This window comes from Lemur catta, chromosome 11, assembly GCF_020740605.2.
Source record: "Lemur catta isolate mLemCat1 chromosome 11, mLemCat1.pri, whole genome shotgun sequence".
Classification (NCBI taxonomy): domain Eukaryota; kingdom Metazoa; phylum Chordata; class Mammalia; order Primates; family Lemuridae; genus Lemur; species Lemur catta.
The window spans coordinates 7,410,036-7,431,173 of record NC_059138.1 but is presented as its reverse complement, the minus strand read 5'-3'; the positions used below and the strand labels follow the sequence as shown (position 1 = coordinate 7,431,173).

Genomic DNA, 21,138 nt, shown 5'->3' with positions numbered 1-21,138 from the left:
TTTTTTTAAAACAAATCTCAGTTTTGCGTGGTGCTAGTATTTTCCTCTTATCCTTAAGTCAACCTTTGTCCATCAAACAGATATGCATTTTTATAATTGAAATACAATGTAATTATTTCTCCCTTAATTTCCTCCTAGAGAGGAAACCTTCATTATAAACTCACTGAGTAAACATAAATGAATAGTAACATGCAATGTCAACACAATTGACAATTTGACCAATGTGTGAAAGATCTGTAAGTTTTATTCCTGTGTGATTTATAGCATCTATTTTAATTAATGTAAAGGGTGGATGATGAATTTTGGAATCAGTCGATGCAGGACTCCAACCTTAACACACATAAAAATGACTACAAAGCATTTTTCCCCAATAACAATAACAACAAGAAAGCAAATTTTATTCATCTCAATGAAATTTTCCCTTCAACAGTCTTAAAAAGCTATATAGTTGTTATACTAATGTTGCCATTCCTCAAAAACATCCCCCGGCAGTTTGGGAATCATCTTAAAAATTCATTTCTGAAAACCCATTCACGTACAGAATGGTCTGACTTGTTAAAACTATTTATCCTTTGATTGATAAAACTGAGCTCAGAGGTCAAAACCAGCCTGTAGAAGCATGATGTTTGGCCACCACAGTGTATTCCAAAGGGATTTTAAGGCCATTAGGCACATTTTGCTTACAGGTAATCGTCTTATACCTGGCCCAGTGACCTTATTTATAAACTCACTTAATCTCTTCAGATCTGTGCTTTGGTTATCTCTGACCAAGCTCGATATTGAACTTGCTCTTCTACCTCTCACACTGATGTCTAATAAGCATCTCAAAACCACTCAAAACTGAGTTCTTGATCTTTCTTCACAAACCTACTTATATTTGAGTCTCCCCCATCTTCATAGACGGCATCTCTATTCTTCAGTTATTCAGACTGTAAAACTTGGAGTTATCTTTGACTTTATCATCAGCATTTACAGTTGGCTCTACCTCAAAAATAGGTACAAAATCTGCCACTTGCTGTCCTGAGGCCCTGTACTCTCCTCTTGGTAACTGCAGTGACCTTTGAACTCGATCCCCCTTTTCCACTTCATTCCCTTGCAACCTGCTCGCAGCACAATGGCCAGAATTATCCTTCTAAGACTAAGGCCGAATCATTTCACCCTATTCTTGCAACCTTTCAGTGATTCCCACTTTACTACTGAAGAAGTCATGTCCTTAAAGCAGCCTTTAAAGTCCAACACAACCGGTCCTCAGAACCTCTCTCACCCACCTCCACCACTTCTCTCTCATTGCCTCTGCTTCAGCTGCAGTCTTCCTGCAGCATGCTAGGAACAAGGCTGCCCCAGGATCTTTGCATTGGCTGTTCCCTCTGCCTGGAATACTCTTCTTTTACTTGTTCACATGGCTACCTGTCTCCTCCTCTGCAAGACTTTACCCAAATGCCGCCACCTTGATGAGGCCTCCCTGACCGCCCATTATAAAGTGGAAACAGCTCTTCTCATCCTCCTCTCTACTACCTGTCCCTTCCTGCTTATTTATTTTCTTAATCCAAAACTCTTACCTCTTCTAATATAATATGGTCCTTATTTATTTGCTTATTGTCTACCTCCTGCACTAAATTATAAACCTTGAAAGTTCTGAGAATATAAACTATTTTGTTAGTTGCCATATCATTGAGCCCTAAATGAATGGTTGGCACACAGGAGCAACTGTATATTGAAGATATATGGCTCTTTCCAAAACTCATAACCATAGGATATTAAGATGTATCACTACTAATATTCAAAATAGCTCATTTATACATAGCATAAAGCCTTTGACCCACTTTATTTACACATGTTCATATATTCAGTTACTATCTTTATAAACTCCCATTTATATTTCCTTTGACCTGTATCCTCATTCTTCTAGTTCAGCAATGACATCCAGTCCATATCTTGGCACATAAATAGTACTTAAGGGGGTTTTTTTATTAGATTTCAATATCCTAACATCTCCTAATGTTGAACATTTTAGTCTTAATTTCTCATTTTTCTACAAGTGTCTCCTGTGACATATATTTGGAAAGTAAGTTTTAATTCCTTTTCCAGCAGTGTGTTGACTGTGCCAGTTGCCATATTTAAAGACATGCAATGTTTTCCAGTATTCTTTAAGCATTTATAATTTATATCACTGGATTACATTCTTTCTTAACTGCTAATCCTATTGCCTAAAACTTCTTATATAAGGCTGTCCTGGAGCCCTTTTCACTCTTTTTATATGTTCAATTTACCAGATTCCCTTCTATCAGGGATACTTTTTATTATTATAAGAAAAATAAATCTCTATGGATGTCATATTGTTTGTTTCTTCTTTTGTCTCTATGGCCACTGTGTGTTCGTGGATATTTATTAATTTTGTGTAGTGAGTGGACAGACACTGTTATGAATTCTCAGCTACTACTCCCTCAAAATGAAATCACCACAGAGACCATTAAGGCTGAGGCAACAAAATTCTATGAAAAAGTATACAGGTTGGGGCTGTAGAGGTCAGAGAGGGTAAGTAGTTTTCTTGGACACGACTAAGGGGTTGGATGCATTGGTCAGAAGGATTTCCAACTGAGTGTCAGAGAGCCCAAACTATCCAAAGTTATATTATACCAAACAATGAAGGATGTAGGAGTAAAGAGATAAAAAATAAAGATTGTCGTAAGCCAATAACAGTCAAAGTGCTGGTACTTGTCATTAAAAAAAAAAAAAAGAAAGCAAAACTAAAATCTAGGAACCCAAGGAAAGATTAAGCAAAGGACCTTGAAGTCTAAGTCTAAGGACTGGAGCTATGCAGTGAAAATTCTTCCTTTAGGATGTAAGATCTTCTTGAGATCCTCATACTTTTTAACCTATTTTGCAAAGTACGTTAAACTAACATAGTCCATGATTTCCTGACAACAGTAAATTTTACAGATTCTTGCTATATGAACTCTGATAAGTTAATGTTAGGTTGGTCTATCCAGTGTTTATCAAAATGTTCCATTACTTGATCTGTCCATTTTGTCCTTGCTTACCCAGGGATTTCTAAGAATGCTATCTGTACCCTGTGTAATTTAACTCTGAAATCATATGGCATTAGACAATAGGTATGCTTATCTTCTCACTAATAATAAATTTTCCTAAGATTAATTTTATCATCTTTTGCATAGTTACCTATTCCAGTTGCATATATTACCTCATAAAATACAACCTCAAAACTTACTAGGTAAAACAGTCATCTTTTTTTAATCGCAGATTCTGTGAATCAGGAATTTAGGTAGAGAATATTGAGGAAGGCTTTTCTCTGCTCAGCTGTCATGACTCAACTGGCTAAGGAGTAACTCTGCAGTCTCGGAGCTGGAGCTGGAATCACTTGGCAGCTTTTTCATTCCCATGTTTGACACCGAGTCTGGGAAGGGTCAAGGATGTGCTCAGCTGGACGGTGGGCTGGAGCCCCCACATGTGGCCTCTCTACCTGGACAGTCTCAAGCTGTTCAGACATTTTACACAACAGTGTGGGGCTCCGGGAGTGAGTGTCGCTAGTCAAGGATAAGCTGTATTATCTTTTATGTCCTAACCTTGGAAGTCACGTAGTGTCACTTCCACCATACTCTTTTGGTCATAGCAATCATCAGCATTCCCGGATTCCAAGGGAAGAGACATAGACTGCCACTTTCCATGGAAGGAGTATTGAAGTATTTGCAGCTATAATTTAAAACTACCACATCACCTGAGGGGACACTCAATGTTCTCTACACCTAGTGTTATCAGTAACTATTATTGTAGTATGCCCATTGTTATGGACTGCATATTTGTGTCCCTCAAAAAATTCATGTGTTGAAATCCTAAGTGCCAATGGGATGCTATTATGAGGTGAGATTTTGGAAGGTAAATAGGTTTGTATGTGGTCATGAGGGCAGGGCCCTCACAATGGGATTAGTGTCCTCATTAGAGGAGAAAGAGGCCAGAGCTTGCTCTCTCTGCTCTGTGAGGATCCAGTGAGAAGGTGCTGTCTATAAGCCAGAATGCAGGCCCTCACCAGACATCGGATCTGCCAGTGCCTTGATCTTGGACTTCCTAACTCTGAACTGTGAAAAATAGATGTTGTTAAGCCAGGGTTCCACAACCTATGGTGAGTTGTATAATTATTTCATTATATATTATAATGTAATAATAATAGAAATAAAGTGCACAATAAATGTAATACTCTTGAATCATTCCAAAACCATCCCTGCCCCCAGTCTGTGAAAAAAGTGTTTTCCATGAAAATGGTCCCTGGTGCCAAAAACGTTGGGGACTGTTGGTTTAAGCCACCCAATCTATAGTATCCTCTTACAACAGCTCAGACTAAGACATCTATTCGTAATGAGAATGTGATCATTATTTTCTACTGCATATAAAGAAAGTTATGCAGTTTAATGATTATTTGCATATTTTTCTAATTGCATTTTGCCTAAGGTTTGATTTTTCTTGTACCATGTTCTTCAAAAGTGTTCCCTTTGTTCTGTTTGCACCCGAAATTCATGCATCTGTATCAACTTACATTATTTAGTTATCACCAAATAGATGTTTTGATAAAGCATAAATTTTACATCAATTTGACCTTAGAGTTATTTCTAATTCAATTGCCTAATTATTTTTTGTAATTTCTGTTAACATCTGTATTTTATTTTGTAGTATCCTTATGGTTTTAGGGAAATGCTATACAAAAGAATAAATATGTCAGTAATTCTTCATCTACTTAGGCTCAATTTTCTAGTGCCAGGTTTCTAAAAACTGCATCTAGCACATTCAGTTTCAGAGCTGGTTTCACCTTGGACATGCCTCTTCTGACATTGAAAAATACATGAATCTTTAAATAAGCTTTTTCTGTTATACAGACCTTTCTCATTCCTGTCACCAGCTGATTTATGCTAGTTTGATCCCTACATTGTTCAAATTAGTTAATAATTCATAGTAGACCACTGAACAGAAGATGTATTTGTAGGAAACAAATGCGCAACAAATAAGATTCCAGTGGTTTTGCTTTTCCTTTTGATTAACAAATTATACAGATATTCTCTCTTGTCAAATAACCAGGTTGAGAGGTTATGTTACCTTCTTAAGTTATCTTCTATTTCCTTACATAAGCTAGTCCATGTGGTGCTGAGAAGAATGTGCTATCAAACCCAAAATACTTGAGTAATAAGTATTCATTGAAAATGAGTGTCATCATGTAATATTTCCAACCTTTGCTAGTTTTGTTATTTCCATTTATGCATTGAACAGCTGGAAAATTTTACTTACGTATAATTGTATATTTGCTCACATATCCATTACATTCATATATAATCATATATAAGCTGTCAGAGTGCTCTGACTTTTGTTTTGATGTTAAGAAGGACTCAGTTTCTTCCTATATTATGTGAAGAATAGTAACACATGCTGTCTTCCATCATACTGTTTTACCTTTACATTATAAATCATGAAAATCAAGACAGTGTTCATTTATGATTGGTCATTCTCTAGTGTTGATGGAAGACAAGCTTCATAGAAATACTTTACTTTTTTAAATTCTATTGGTTAAAAATATTCTCACTGTGTTAAAAAGTCATTTAACATTGTTAAAATGTTTAATCTTGGTATACTATATCACAGGAACAAAAGAGGACATAAAGGAAGTTATACTTTTCAAAGTACAAAGAAACCCTTGCAGCCAGGATCCCCATTGCATCTTACCCTCAGACATAAAAACTGTTAATGAATTTGGGACAATTTTTGCATTCTTTAATTTCTAGTCTTCATTTTGGAGTTATACCTTTCTAAGCAACGTGTTTAGTTTTTCCTGTTTTTGAGATTCATATAAATAGAAACATAATGACTTTTCTAATGTTTCTAGCTATTATGATACATTATCTTTGGGAGATAAATGTTTTAATTAATTAATATTTTCTATTATTTCATTTCCCCAGTCTACTTGGAGGTTATAACTTCTATTATTTTAGTGGTTACCTTAGAAATTAAATTATGGATGTCTAGTTTATCAAAGCATAAAATTCATCAGTATCCTTACTCCTCTCTTAGATAATCCAAGGACTTTAAAACACTGTTCAGATTTATGTTATGGTGTGCAATATACATTAATTCTATATTTTTAGCCTCACAATATTATTTTACTCTTTTATAATTTAATATTTGTTTACATCTATGAACATATTTACCGTTTTTTGTTTTGTTTTTTACTTTTTGCTTTGCTAACTATTCCTTCTAGAATCTCAGAAGGAAACAAAATCCTTTAGAATTTCCTCTACTTAGGGTCTCTTGATTTTTGTTTATCTGAAAATACATTGTAATCTGTATCTGATCCTCTTAGTACTTGAATTATTTGCCACTCTATTTCTGTTGGTTTTCATTCCCTCTCCTTAAATAGTTGGCTACATTTGATTCTTCACTACTTTTTATCCTCAAAATATTATTTGTGGGAATCATTTGAAGTATATGGCAAAGGACCTTTCAAACTTCATGAAGAATTTTGCTCAGCATCTCCTAGATACCTAGAATCACAAACATCATTTTAGAGGCAATTAGTGTCACAGTACTATTCAGGCATTGAACAGAATGTAGAGTCGGTATGACAATCTATAGTTTCGTTCATTTCATTTAATTTCCAAACTTTGGCATAATGTTTTTCATAGCGTTCTCATTATTTTTTAAATCTGGAATGAATCTAAAATTTTGCCTCTACTTGAGCCTTCTCCATTTTTGTCTTTATCTGTCTCAACAGAGATCTGAGTTTCTCTCCTTTCCAAAGAACAAGTTCTTGGAGTCGCTAATCCCTCTCATCTGTTTTCTATTTCATTAGAATCTACCTTTTTTCATAATTTCCTTTTTTCTGCCCTCTTTGTATTTACTTTTCCTTTCTTTTTGTTACTCCTTAGATGAATTCTCACCTGATATTTTATTCTTTATTTTTAATATAAGAATCTAAAGCCATAAATTTCACCTAAAGATCCTCTTTAGTCATATTCTATGAGTTTTGCTATATAATACTTTAATTAATGTTTAGTTATGTTCAGTGTCTTCTGATATCAGTGATAATGTTTTATTAGTCTAGGTGCTATTTAAAAGTGATTTTTAAAAATTTGCTGCAAACATGCACACATACCCATCAATGTTTACTTTTGAGTTCTAATGTAATTGCACTGTAGTCAGAGATATTAATTCTTGGATATTCCGGAGATATGCACTATGATTTATTATGTAGCTAGTTTTTTTGAAAGGTTTCATGTTTTTTAGAGAGGACAGTATATTCTCTAATTGTTGACCAAAGACTTATTTATATATCTTTAGATCTCAGAATTTGGGGGATCAAGTTTATTTATTATTATAGGATTAAACAAGATAATTTATTAAAATTTATGACATGTATATTAGATACTTGGCAAACCCTCTTCAACTTATTGTTCTAATTAGTCTTTCATAAAGACCAACTTTGTCCTTTTGTTTTATGTAAAAATGCATTACTTTTGTGGAAGAGAGGCATATTTATAAGGAAATATGGCCACATACCATTGCAGGAAATTCCCAGTTTTAAGGTGTGCCTCTGTATTGGCAGAAAAACAAGAACCAGTTAAATGAAAATGAGTGTTTGGCTGCTGTTGTTTCCTTTGCCGGTGGCCACTCTGTAGTGTCACAGCAGGGTAAAGATATGGAAGAAGTTATGTGACCAGATGGCCATGAGATCCGGAATGCCTAGAAGTATAGTTCTAATTGATTCTGCAAAAAGAACTTTTAAAATTGCTGTAAGGCTAGTCCCAGCATGATCCAGCACATAATTAAAGAACATAATAATATTAAATAAGCAGAACTCAGAAGCAGGAAGAGTCTCCTGTGCTGTCATGTGACCCATTCACAGGATAGAAAAGCCAAAATGCATTCAGTGAATGGAAGCATTTACCTACCTCATTGTGGCCATGGCTCACCTGGATGCACCTAAATCATTCCATTTCAGAAGGATTATGCCAGTTATAATACTTTTGGCTCCAGGTAACAAAACACTTGACAAACACTGGTTTAAACAATAAATTTTTTTTAAAGAAGTTTTCATTATTATTTTATTTAATGAGAAACCTGGAGGAAGGAGCTTCCGGATTTGGCTAATACTGTGGCCCACTGGTGTTAGGCACTTTATTTTTCACTCTGTCATCCTTGACGTGCTAACATTTGTGGTCAGGTTTTCCAGGCATGGTTGTGCTCACATGGGTGCACACCAAGGCAAGGAGGAATGCCTCTCTCTCTCTTACACACACACACACACACACACACACACACATACACACACACACACACTATCCACCATTGGTGAAAAATATCCTACCAGAATCCCTAACAGATTTTATCTGGAATCTTCTTAGTCAGGATTATGTCATGCGCAGTCTGCGCTAACTACACAGAAGTCTGAACGAAAGGGCATCTGGCACGTTCAGCCTCCATTCTGGACAGCTGGCCCACGCCCACTCTCTCAGCATGGAAGAAGACAGAGAACGTTTCATGAGTAAACGATGAACAGGGTATCTGTAAGAATGTTCTGAAGAACGTCAAGCTGTTTTTCTTTCTGTCCTTCCATGCAAATAGTGGCTAATCTGGAAACTTTTACTTTAGCTCATAAATAGTACTTTTGTACTACTCATTTTAAATGTAGGGTGCCTAACATTTGATACACTTCAATCAGGAAAGCCGCCATCTGCAGATCTGACAGACGAGATGACTGAACACTCATACTGTTTCCTTCCTGTCCTCCTCCTCTACCCATTGCCCAATCAGAGCTGGAAGGAGGTCAGTTTGGGATCAGGAGCAGTTCTGGTTAGCGGTGGCCCTCGGGCAAAGCACTGAATCTATTTGATACTGGCATGTTCGTTAAAATAAGGGTCTTCCAGCTTCCACTGCATAATTTTTCCTAAGTAATAATCTCACAGTTGTTTTGCTAATCATGCCTTTCCAAATAGAAGTATTACATGTTTCTCTTATTGCTGAAGCACCCAACCAAAACAGAGGCGGCATTTCTCTCAACTCATTCAATTTAATCAAAAACAATTAATAAGATTTTATATCATCGATTTAGTTTATTCCTTTGTTCTCTCTTTTGTGACTCTTTCCAGAATCCCATTGGGTATCTTCTCCTGCACATCCCACAGGCCTTTCAAACGGAATATACCTAGGACCAAACTCATTATCTGTCTCCCTCAAACTACATATTCCTCATCTGTTTTCTGCACAAGTTACTGACATCACCACAGGCCTAGTCACCTAAAAAGAAATCAAAGATCATTTACAAGACTTCCCTCTTTCTTTCCCGTTACATATATGGACCAACAAATATGATGAATTATGTGGTAAATTATTTCTCAAAATCATATCCATCTTTCTGGTCACGTTACTTTACTCTAATCCAAGGACCAACAGTCTTTTTTGCCATGGAAGGCCAGATAATAAATACCCTCAGCTTTGCGGGCCGTATGGGCTCCATCAGAACTGCTCAGCTGTGCCAGTGTGACCTGCAAGCAGCCTTGGACAATGGCTGTGTTCCACAAAGTCTTTAGTTAGGTCACACGTGGCCTAAGGGCCACCGTTTGCACGTCCATAGTTTATGCTTTCCTCGACTTTCACCTGGATTAACATTGCAGCATATCTCTGACTGGTCTTTTAGACTTTAGTCCTTCTGCTTCACAATCTTACCTTCATATTTACCTCTGTAAACAACAACTCTGCTTAGTACTGTCTGTGGGGAAATACATTGTTGCCCATAGAAAGAGGGCAGTTGTTAGCATGGACATGTGGCTGGTCCCTGTTGCCCTGGACTTGTGTGACTTGCTGTGGTTTATTGTTCCTGCCCTTGTCCTTGCTACCTGTGGCCCCAGATACCTAGGTTACTTGCCTTTGCCCAGACACAGCATAGGCTTCCGTTCGTCCCACACAGTTGCAGTTGTAACCTCAGTGTGGAAAAGCTGTTTGTATGCACATGCACCTCCATTTGGTAACGTCTTAGTTATCATCTAAGACAAATCTATTTTGAGAAGTTGTCTCAAATGTCCTCAGGGTCAGTCCTTCTCTTCTCTGAGAGTCCTTTGCATGTAGCAGGTGTTCATTGTCTGTCGCATGTGGTGGTGGTGGTGTGCTGGAGCTCAAGAAAACCAATGGTTAATTTTCAGGAATCCTGTGAGTCAGCTGTTAAATTTTTGGTAACTTGAAATTAACCATGGTGAGAGTATTTATGTTGGCAGATGCTACAAATCATGATGTGTTTTCAGGGCTTTATTTTATTTTGAAGAACTGGTTTACCAGCACACCATTGGATATTTCTTGATTGACAACTAAGTAAGACAGTACGGGTAATAGGCACCCAATAAATTGATAAATAACAATCCTTAATTATTAGTATATTTTAGATAGCTGAAAGGGCTTTCTGACTGCTATCTTTACAAGTATTCAATTGGATGAGATCAAAAGATATACCTTTATACTGAATCTGATTTTGGTAGAGAGAATCACTAATTCTTTCGTAAGAAATTAACCTGCATTTAGAAAATTAGAAAATAGTAATTACTTATTTTACACTTAAGTCAACAGTTAATATACTTAGTGTTAGTGGTCATGACTTTAATAAAGTCTTTGCCTGAGGACATTGCTTATATAATGCCGATTATGATTTTTTGTGGTTTGTTTGTGACTTTGTTTAGCCCCAGTATCAAAGCAAAATAGTTATAGTGCATGTACTATAGCTATTAATGAATGGAATATTAAAAATATGCTCAGATACCTTAAACTTTAACACTACAAATTCACATCACAAAGGAAATTAATTCATTCCAAACTTCCTTCTGTTGCTTAAATGTAGTCATTAATATGAAGACTCATATCTGAAATTAGAATCTTAGTAAATTAAAAATTTTAAAAAATCATAGCTATATATGTCACATGGATTTGCAATTAATTAAATGATCTACCTTTGTATCTCTCTTTTGTGGTACAATTTAACCACTATAAATTTATGACAACAACATTCTGAGTAGAAGCCTCATTACTTTTCCAAGAAACTATCTCACCTTTATACATTGGTAATTTTATATACTGCTATTGACTTTTCTTCAGTTTTATATATGATACATAGCCTAGTGTCTAATAAAAAGTATTATTACATTTATTTTAACTTTTAGGCTTTGCTTTGACTGTGCAGAAGGAGACCTTTAATTTTTATATGCTTTGAAATTCATGAATATTGACATTTTTGCCTGACAACTTATTTTTCCTCTTTCATATGCCTTTCCTCTTGACTGAATTTAGTCTTTTGTAGTGTCGCAGAGGCTGCAAATTATCCAGTTCTCCTAGAGTCACGGGGCAATAACTGTAGGCTTGAAGAGTATTCACTACTAAACCTGAGTGTGGCTCATTTGATGTGATAAGAAAATACAGTGCTAGTTTGTTATCTCTCATAGCCTCTCCAGGCTTACTCACTTACGTGTGCGTGAGAGTATGTGAATTTTGTTATATATTTTATATATATACATATGTGTGTATTTAAATACATATGGAGAAAATGAACAATGATGCATTGTAGTGTTCAGAAATGAACAAGGTGATATAAATGCTGACCCTAAATCCTTATTTCACAATAGACTTTGCAGTGAATGGCAGGTGCAGTGGCCACTGCAAGGGCTTTGAGAGGGGCCGCAGCCCTCCAAGTATTCCCCACAACGCAGTGACAGTGGGCTGGAACATTCAAAATGTTTTCCCCATCTACTGGAGAAAGCAATCCACTCGGGCTGTCTTCCACGTCACACTAACAGTTCTCATTTTAATACATTAATAAACAAACTCTCCTCTGAACTTAGCTAAGGTGCTCTTACCCTGAAAGATAAATCCAGTTTGGGGGATGCTGACAAAGTGAATCCTCTGAGCCTCCTAGAGTAAAAGCAGCTTGCCACGGGCTAAGGCGACTGCAACTGTCCCATCGTGAATGTTGCCTTGAGAGACCACTTAAGGACAGACGCAGGCCACCCCGGCCATATTGTAATGTCCCTCTGGCCTTTCCATTTGGAAACATTTCTTCTTTCTTCTGTTTGGCTCCTATCAGAGCTTTCTTCAGCTTAGGTTACACTCAGTTGTTCATTCCTAAACTCTCTTCCAGCAACTTTTTTCTCCCACTCTTATCCTCTTATCAGAAGTCAGGAGAAATAGGTCAGTCTTCTGTAATTTAGTGAGTTATCGGTAGTGCTCAGTACTCACTATCATTTTTTTTATACATTATGGCATTTTCTCTACATAAATAAGTTTGTTTTGAATGATAGAATTAATACCAAGATATCATGTCTCCTTTGAAAGTAAATGAGAAAGAAGCTGTGGCTAGACATATGATTTTTTTTTAATGGCATGAAATTAGAGAGCCTGATGCATGCATCTCGATGCACGATGCCAAAGGGATCAGGACGCTTGAGTGAATTAGCTGAGACTCCATCCACCTGTGCATTGGTGATGGCCCCCACCAGTGGGAACTCACGATTAACTCTTTGGCAAAGCTCCCTGTTGACAGGCACCACCTAACGGGACCGTAGCCTCACTTGCTCCGTGGCTCCCCTTGTCTTCTAGTGTTCTTTGCTGGCCAAGACCCTGTTTGTTTACATTCTTCCTTATATATGTCAGTACAGTCAATCACATTACTCACATCTAACTGATCTTACCATCTTGGGACACATTCTGCTCTCAAAGACATGATTCTGTTCTATTAATAATAAGTTGTTGCTTGTTTTAAAACTAACTTTTAAAGGACAATCCGTATTTGTTTCCAATTTCTGGAGAAGATTCAATAGCCTGAAGGCAGTATCAGCAAGCTCTCTCTCTTCAGAAGGTCCTTGCTGAGTGGAGGTGAAGGATGTCCTAACTGTTTGTGACCCTGGATGGTGATTGCAACCCAGGAAGCCATTTTTACATCATCCAAAATGGCCAGTTTCAAAGTCACTGACATGTTTCCTGTGATTTGTATTATCAGAAAAAGTCTGCCTTACAAGATTTTTTTTGCCAAGAAAAGTCATCATAATATTAATTTGTTAAAACTACCATTCTACTACAAATTTAAAGTAGTTGCACAAATAACCTACAACTATGAAACTTTTTAAAGTGATATATTCATATTCTTTACTAAAAAAGTAGGAGAAACTTCTACTGGTTTATCATTTTGACGGGTTAAACCCAAATGAAAGGGTATATGTGTTATTCTTTAATATTTATGAGAGCATTGAAATACTATTTGAGAGTAATTATTTCTTTATGAAGGAGACTTCTGGATTTGACAATGTCTCATTCTCTTGAGCTGTTCTTAGGCATAGGTGGTAAATCGATGATACTATGGCCAGAAACTTTCCATGAATTTCCCAGTCTGTATATTAAATATTAAGCATGTATCCCTGAGGAGCAGAGCAGGGAGCTTTTTAGTTTATTATACCTGAGCTCTGTTTTCTTTTTCTGTTTTTGTTTTGTTTTGCTTTTTGACATGGTAAAGAATTATATTTTATTTGGCACATTTTTATACATAGAAGGAGATATACACTGGAGATAGAATAAACTTTTTTAAAAAATATAAACTGCCAATATTTTACTTATGCTTCCAAAAGAGAAGACTTGGGACTGATAAATTTATCAGAAGAAAGCAAACACAGCCTCTAAATCCATTTGTTTTATGTGTCTTTCTAGCAGGTGGTGGGAGTTTAGTCTAAATAGAAAGGCATACTGGCAATAAAACTCATTCACAGAGATGAATCTCGAATATTCCAGTAAGACTGTATTTAGCTTGGAAACTGTAAACAAACCTTCAGACTGCAATTCAAATTTTATCATTTTTTCTTACTCAAACATGTACATTTTATGCCTATTTCCCAAAAATATGACCAGGGAGGTGAAAAACTCGTAGTGTTATAGCCGTCTTATAAAGGCATGTGGCCCTGTAGGAGTTCAACTAAATGGCTACGTGTCTACTTTTCTATTTGTATATAACATGGGTTTCCACTGTTACTGGCAAAAAGTAATTTATTTATAAGCCTCTGTGGATACTTATATTTTCTCTAAACCACAATTTAAATATGCATCTTCAAATCTTGCTCAGCATTGCATTCATTTGAAACCGGTGCTTTGGTTTTTCTTTGTTTTCAACAAATTGAAGCAAAGCTTGTGAATCATTTGTTCATCTGTGGTTGTGCAGTCTAGATTACCCACACCTGTACATTTCAGACTGTGAAGTGCTTTGAAGATGTGTTCATCTCTAGGTGAAGCGTGTTGACTGGTGGGTTTATCAAAAAATTTGCTATATGGCATAGCCTCTTACGTTGCACCCCGAAGTCTTCCATGGAGACTGTTCCCTTCCTCCAGAGGAGAATCCGGTAGTCTCTGGCTGTGTTCTGGAAGCACGGGAAGGAAAGGGACAGGGGATTTCACTGTCCGATCTCTAGGAGTCAGAAATCAGAATTTTCAGAGTTTTTTAAAGCCATAAAAATCATCCTGGTTTGATAATATTTTATATACATACGGATTAAGTATTGAATACTGCTCAGAGGTCTAGTAAGATAAAGATGAAAGATGTTCTTTAGTGACCTAAGAATCATCACTGATAAAATTGCTGAAAAATAACAATTTTATAAAAAACACATTGGCACTGAGTACATATTACAGTGGAATAAATTTAATCCAAAGTAGGGTTCTTGGATGGTAGAATTTCTAACATGAAATACCATTTCAGCTGGAACATAATTTTTAATAAAATAGTGTTTATTTTGAAACAATCGAAAACTCACAAAAAAAAATTATAAGAAGAGAACAAAGGCCGCCAATATAACCTTCGCCTGGAGACCCAATTCAAGTTTTGTCAGTTGTTTGGAAATGTCCTTTATAGTAAAAAAAACTCAATCTGGGATCACATGTCACAGCCTGTTGCCCTGTCTCTCCGTTCTCTGACAGTCATAATCAGATCCTCAGTCATTTCTTGACTTTCACAACCTTCTAATTCCTGAAGACCCTAAGTCAGTCGTCTGTAGATTGTTTCTCAGTTTGGGTTTGTCTGACATTTCCTCACAGCGGTACCCAGCTTATGTGGTTTTGGCAGGAGCACCACATGGCCGTATTGTATTCCTCATACTGCTTCTTCTTAGGTGGCCTGCGGGGTCCCTCGGTCATATTACTGGTGGTTATAACTTTGACCACTTGATACAAAGGTATCTGCCTGGTTTGTCCACTGCAAAGTGACTACTTTCACCTTTGAAATTAATACTTTTTTTAAGGGAGATACTTTAATACTGTTCCTCATCCAACTTTTATCTACTCATTTGAGCACAAATTGCTATTTTTTGCCTGAATTAAATATTAATATGATGGTTGCCAAATGGCGACTTCCTCATTCAACCTCCCTTTTATGTTTATTAGTTAGTGTAATGCTAGAGGAAGAGCTTTCTATTTTCCCTATTTATTCATTCATTTTTATATAAGAAGACTTATGGATTCCTATTTTGTTCAATGGGATACGATCTGTAGCTTTCTCTTTTTCTTCCTTTTTTCTTTTGATATTCAAAATCTCTTTTTGATGCTCAAATTATTTATTTTGTACTCAAATTGTCCTGAATTTGGGTAGCAAAAACCATTTCAGGCTCACTTCTGTGTCATTCTGACATAGTCTATCATTCTCTGGGCACTTCTTTACTTTCTGGTGAGGCAAAATGTTCCAAACTTGTATTGTACTCTCCCCAGTTCAGCCCTGGAGTCAGTCATTTCTCCAGGGTGTCCCAGTTTTAGTCAGTAGAGAAACCAAGATCTGGCCTATCAGAGTATTCCTGTTTCTCTGGTGACCCTGCTCCCAGACTGTCCTCCGTGGATGACAGGAACCATCTGTAGATTGACCACATATGCGATTCCATCTCTCTACGTATTTCCATATCTGTCTGCATATACTGAAAACCACAAGTTCACGCTGATGGATTAAATTCATACCCAAACCCACTGGGGGTTCATTCAGTCTTTCCCATGTTCCATACTGGACCCTCCTTCTCTGACATTGAGAACCTGCCTCCCACTATCCTCAGTGTATTTATTTATTTGCACAATCAGCCTGTATTGTAACCAATCTCCCAGCCACACTGGGTGGGGATCCTGTGTGGGGGTCCTCACTGCACAGGCTCCAGACTCCACTACACCACTAGACTCACTCCCTTCTGCTTGGATCCCAACCCCTATGAGGCTTTTTTCCTGCTCCTGCTCAATGGGTTTTTAACTAAATTATTCAGGAAGATTGGGTAAACAGTAGACATTACTAGACACTTTGTAAACTCTTCCAAGATTATACTGAAAGGAAGATGCTAAGTGGCTTTCAACATCTTAACAGGATTCACTAGCCTCTCTTGGACCTCTCAAACCTTCCAACCTTAAAATAAGTATAAATAGAGAAACCTTGTATATGCAAGTGGTTTTATTGTAAATTTTTCAACCCTGTTGCCTATTGTTTACTTTTTCTGCCCCATCAGAGTAACGTTGTAAGTTACCACTATTTAGGTTGGTATTTTAATGTCAAAAGAAATGTCAGCATGCTTTTCACTGATGTATTTCTGAATTAAAATTTTAAAACCTTGGAAATGCATATGTTTCCTTTGTCAGCAAGAGTAATAATATACTGAGTGGACTTCAAATCAAGTATGAAGTTTTTATATGCTAAGTCTTGAAACAGAAATTTCAGACAAGCCAGTAAAATAACATAATTATAGTGATCCTGCAAACAGAGAATGTTTTCCAGTTTACTGATAGTGAGATGCAATTGAGACTGACTAGATTATAATTCACTGTGGGTGTTAAAACCCAATGTCAGATTGTAGAAACCAGTAACAGCCACCCATGTATAAATACTGTATTTTTTTCCAAATTCAGAGGCATAAATTTAAAAATCTAAACCAAAACATGCAAACGTTTTTTTAACCTGTTTATTAGATATTATCTTTATACTAAATTCCCAACTCTTTAATTGTTTCACTTTATTTCCATTTTATATCTATTCATTTCTAACCCTCAAAAGCTTAGCTGCATATTCATATCACCATACAACGCCCCTATTAATCTACTAAGTAGGTTAAATCTTGAGCTTTGGAGTAGCCGCTGAAAGTGTCACAGACATTAATACATTAGTTTTTTCTTCTTGGAATATTTCTGTAAAGGAAACAAACACAGAAAATAAATATGCTCTCTTCTGTTTCCAGAAGAGTTAGAGCACCAGGAATTTCAGTGCCAGAGATCCAACGTCTTTTAACTCATTGTTACCTATATAAGGGAATCATCCTACATTCTGCCGGTCACCTCGTTTTGCAGGCCTGAATAGAAGTGGTATTTTTTGTTAATCTTTGGGTTCTAATTCTTAAAAACTTTAAGAAAATGATGGCAGGGTTAATTAAATTCTATATTAGTTATCTATTGCTACATAATAAATTGTTTCAAAACTTAGTGGCTCAACACAGTAAGAATTTATTACCTCTTACTTGTCTATAAGAGGTCAGTAATTCAGGTGCAGGTTGGCTGGGCTGTTCTGGCTTGAAGTTTCTTATGAGGCTACAGCTACACATTTCCTGGGACCACCATCACCTGTAGGTGTGACTAGGATTAGAGGCTTCACGTCTAGATGGCCGAGTCACATGGCTGGCAAGTTGTCGCTGGCTGTTGGCGGTAGGCCTCGGTTCCTCCCTGCGTGGGCAGCTCTCCATCTGACTGCTTGAGGGTTCTCATGGCGTAGCGGCTGACTTCCCTAGAATCAGTGATCAAAAGACCAAGGTGCAGCCTCTAATGCCTTTTATTACTTAGCATTGGAAGGCACATAACATTGTCACTTTAGTCTCTGTCACAAAGTCAGCACTGATTCAGTGTGAGATGGGGCTACACAAGGCCATAAATACAAGGAGGTTTAAAGTAACATAATAATAATGTGAAGATTTATGGCCATGTTGGAGGTTGATTGCCAGAGTTCACTCTGTAGCCTACAAGGATTCACATCTCCTTCATATGCAAAGTATTCTCACCTCCTCCAAAAACCCTCCAAAGTTGCATTGCATTAGAGCACCTACCCCAAATCCAGGATCTCATTATCTAAGCAAAGTCGGACCAAAATGAAGCTCCTAGGGATTTCCAGATGAAGCTATTTGAGTACAGTTACTCAAGTACAATTCTTCTCAATCTGAAGACCTATGAACAAGTTTATGCCACCCACACACCCAGTGTACAATGGTAAAATATGCATAGAAAAATTAACTTAGACTCTCTGGTTCAAAAGGAGAAAAATAAGAGGCACAAAGAAGTTACTTTGATCCATAGCAGTTCTGAAATCCAGTCGAGCATGTGTTGGTAATTCCTTAAATCAGGACTCAGTTCTACTATTTTCTGGAAATAATTCTCCATGGCTCTTTGCTCTGCTTCCCATGATCTCAGGTCTGCTACTCTGAGCCATCCTTCCTTTTTTATAAAACATCTGTGTTTGCAGCTTTGTAATTTCCGGAACATAGAAATTATGGGCCTAAAGGCTTCTTTCTGTTTTGTACCATCTCTGTTCCTTTCAATACAAGCTGGTGGTATTACCTCCAATATGATTCTCTTAAAAATGGATGGATTTTCTATGATTGTTATTCACATTTGCTCCATTAAAGAAAAGGCAAATCTACAATGTCATAAAGATAGCTTCCTTTCACCTTGTCCCTCTGCTGACCTAAAGAAGGAAAATGCCCTTAAGATTACTAGAACTCCTAATGTTTGACTGAGAGGACCTGTAACATATACCAATAAGTTGCTAAGAGGGTCTTTGGTCTCCCTGAATAGTTTTCAGATGTACCAACTAATTATCTTTCTCAGATCTTCTCATGGATTTTACTGTCACACCCTCTTGTCACCTTTAGATCATGTTTTCCTGGAATTTGATCTTTGCCTGGTGTCATTTATTAATTTTTGCATTGTTCACTATCTAGAGAGACTGGAATCAAAAAAGACCATTTTACTGTAAAATTCATCAATTTCTGATTCCTTCATATTTAGTTCTTTAGCTTTTCTCTCTCTCTTTTTTTCTTTTACTATAAACAGAAAGAAGAGGCCAGACAGCACTTACAATACTCTGCCTAGAAAAGTCCCTAGCTAGGTTCCACAGTTCATTTAAGCACATCTTTTTCCCCCATATTACCACAGGCAACAATTTTGCCAAACTTTCCACTGCAACATAGCAAGTATCCAATTTTCTCCAAATTTCAATAATATATTCCTCACCTTCCTTTAATCCATTACTGCCAGCCTCCTGAAGAGCTGTCAGACTTCTGGTCAAGAGTGCTTTTAGGGCCCATCCAACTTACTTGCACATACCAGTCCCTAAGTCATTGCCACATTTTTAGGTTTTTGCAGAGTTTTCTATTGTTTACAGAAGTAAGCCCTAATTCAATGCGGAAGGGGACTAAAAAAGGGCCTGACTACCAGGAGACAAGGATTGATGGTGTTTTCCTCTTGGAAACTTTAAAGATAACACAAAGAGTGAAAAAAATTAAATTTTAATAGATATGTAGTATTTTGTCCTATAATTATCTATTAGAATATATCCCATGTAGGAAAATGAAAGGACTTGACAATTTCAAACTTTAAAATTATCAAGACCAAACAGCACATTGTTACGAGTGACTTATGAAATCTTATTTTGTGAACTCAATTATACCCAATTTGTAGTGATCAGTATTTATGCAGGTGCTGTGCTTCAGAGAGTTCTTGTTCTCACAAATAAATCTGCTCATTTTGACATCTTTCAAATCTAGTATGAATATTTAGAGAATCCTAAGTATGCAAAAAAAAAAAAGAAATAAATGATAGTCTTGTTAAGAGCGGTCAATAAAGTTACAGCTGGGTGTTTTCACTCTGCTAAATTTAGAGATTAAACCCTATTCAATTTTTTCTTGACTAAACAATTGAAAATCATGTGAATGCATACAGCCAGTCTAAATAGACCACTTCTCTGAGATCATCATTTTATGAAGGGACCAGTGAATACAAATGAAAAAAAAAATGTGGCTTAGTAAAAAGTATATAAACACACACAACAAAACACACATGAGCCACATATTAGTATTCAAATAGAACCTTACATTGATTTTTTGTTGAGAAGTTAATTTAAATATAATCTTATTTTTATATAGTACTGTGTTGGTGAAAATAATATACACTTCTGTGATTAACTCTTAAAAGAGATTCAAATAACAGTTGTTAGATTTTAAATATTAAAACCCATTAATGCAGGGAGAAAGGAGGTTTTTACTAAACTACTATTCCTAGTCAAAGAGAATAGGACATTTAAAAAAATCACTTAATGGCCAATTTCTGTTTTAATTGAAAATTCACTTTTATCCACTTAATGGCATATCTTGGTTCCAATCTATTTCATGCAAATTGGTTTTTGCTACAGATATGTTAGATGAAGTGGATTTGTGAATAACTTCAGATTTGTAAGCAGACAAATTAGTATAGTTTAAATTTGCCCAGTAGGCAAATTTGGTGTGGTGAACAATACAAAAAGTAGAAGCTTTGGGGAATTTCTGGAGATATTTCATATGATTAAGAAATATCACTCTCTTATGGCCTACAAATTTTTTACACATAATAAGAATTATACTTTTTTATTAAAAAATATAATAGTAATTGATTGGTGATGATATTTTAAAGTTATTTAGCAATAAAATTCTTAATGTCTGATTTCAAGCTTGGTATATGTATATTCTATTCCTTAACAGAATCAGCAGCATTTACTGCAGGGATTGTTTTTTTGTTTGTTTCTTTTTTTTTTTTTTTTTTTTGGTCTTGTTATTCACTCTTTTAGTTCCATCTGTTATCATTTATTCTACTATACCATGTTAGGTATTGGTGTAAGATGTATATGCAGAATAGGGTGGCTCATCTTTATGCCTAAATTTATTTCTTTACACGTTTCTTTGGATTTTATAAACTGAAAAATCATTTACAATGCAAATATCTCTTTAGATTGAGTTAAACATTGATCCATAAACTAAATTTACTTTAATTGGTAATCGTGAGATTTGCTTTTTGGCATCTGAATAACAGGCCACTAGG

General features: G+C 36.2%; 1 protein-coding gene across 2 annotated transcripts in view; it reads left to right on the top strand.

The window, feature by feature from the left end:
* Positions 1-21,138, top strand: part of CNTNAP2 (contactin associated protein 2) — a 1,715,168-nt gene that overhangs the window by 921,277 nt on the left and 772,753 nt on the right. The window lies entirely within an intron of this gene.